Source organism: Dasypus novemcinctus, chromosome 15, assembly GCF_030445035.2.
Source record: "Dasypus novemcinctus isolate mDasNov1 chromosome 15, mDasNov1.1.hap2, whole genome shotgun sequence".
Taxonomy (NCBI): domain Eukaryota; kingdom Metazoa; phylum Chordata; class Mammalia; order Cingulata; family Dasypodidae; genus Dasypus; species Dasypus novemcinctus.
The window spans coordinates 86,408,902-86,410,527 of record NC_080687.1 but is presented as its reverse complement, the minus strand read 5'-3'; the positions used below and the strand labels follow the sequence as shown (position 1 = coordinate 86,410,527).

The following is a 1,626-nucleotide window of genomic DNA, read 5'->3' as shown; positions in this document are numbered from 1 at the left end:
ATGAGGCTGAGCTGCATTACATGTCTTAGCAGTTATATATGGACTTAGGCTAAGGAGCCTTTTTATCCATGTTCTCCATCAGTTATATTGTATTTCATATATGTATATAAAATATATATGTATATATGCTTCTATATACATATATTATGTTTATGCTTATATATTTAAATCAAAGTTAAGGGAAAAACTCTAATCTAAGCATATCATAAAAATACAAAATGGCCCCTGTGACCTCTAAGGAGAATGTTTTAAATATTAAGTTCTAATGGATTCTATTTTCTTACATTCTATTAGAAGATCAAAAAAATACCATAATTTTTAGGTTATTTAATATCAAGGAAAATGGATCTCTCATTTCATTTTCTATTTTTGTTTTAAAATTACAGCTTTCTACATTGGGTATCTATTAGGTATAATGCATTGTGCTTTTTCTTAAAGATATTTTTTTTCTCACAGCTCACTGAATTCCTGTTATAATTAGGACCAGTATCTTTCTAGGCCTGCTGTGGAGGCATCCTTTGGAAACTGTTTTTATTACACTGTTTCTTATTTTCCATGTCCTCCTGCTTCATCAAAAAAGAAAAAAGAGATTAATAATATATTCATAAATATTGAAATGTCCTTATTTTGAGCTTGTATTTGATTAGTTTGTATTGGTATAGAAATATAGTTTAACATTTATCTCAAAATATTTATAGCATTGTTGTAAAATCAGCATTGATAATTACAAATTTGACTCTAATTTTATTTACAATCTCTTATGTATGCTTTATTTTTATCCCAGTGGAAGCCTTGAAAATCACCTTAGTCTCTTTTTTCTTTTTTTTCTAAAAATATGGAACACTTCATGAATTTGTGTTGTTTTGTTTGCGCAGGGGCCATGCTAATTTTCTCCGTACCAATTTTAGTACATGTGCTGCCAAAGCAAACACCTCTTCATCTTTTGTTTTATGAAAATTTGCAAGGTTGAGTCTAGAACTGGTTCTTTTTTTCATTCTTTGGGCCCCTTTGATTTGAAGGCCTATGTCTTCATGGATGGGAATTTTTTTTTCTCTACTCTTACCCTTTACAATGTTTACCCTCTATTTTCTTTTCATTTAATGTTGAACATCTTTGATTAATCCTTTGTCTCCTACCATTTCTCTATCTCTCTTTTAGTTTACAAGACCTTTTTCTTCTCTGATTATTACTTCTTTTTTGTGTGTGTGGCATATTATTGTATATTCCTGAGGATACCAGTTAGATTTTTTTTTTTAGTTCTTTCCTATTCCTTCGATTATGTTTGTTTCTTCAGAGTTCAAGCTTTTTGTTAGATTTTTTCTTCTTGACGTTGTTTTGCTGGTTTGTTTTTATCCTTCTCTTTCCTGCTGCCTTTGTTTTTTCATGTCTGGTGACTAGTAATGAGATATTTCAAAATGATAGAATCGGTCAATCTGGAAAGTTGGGCTCTTCTGTTGTATATGTGTGTCAGATTATATAATAGACCTCTGAATGAAGAGGCTGACACTTAAAAGTTGTCCAAGGGATGAGGTGGTCAATTGTGGGTTTCACTCGGGGTACATTGGTAGGCAGTCAACTGCTGGGGAAATGTGGGATTTTTAAAATATGTAATTAAAATTTCATACT

The 1,626-nt window shown here is 30.9% G+C and overlaps 1 non-coding gene across 1 annotated transcript; it reads right to left on the bottom strand.

The window, feature by feature from the left end:
- Positions 1-829: 829 nt before the first annotated feature.
- Positions 830-932, bottom strand: LOC111765222 (U6 spliceosomal RNA). The gene has a single exon (XR_002797621.1). It is a non-coding gene; the product is annotated as a U6 spliceosomal RNA (small nuclear RNA).
- Between the last annotated feature and the right edge of the window lie 694 nt (positions 933-1,626).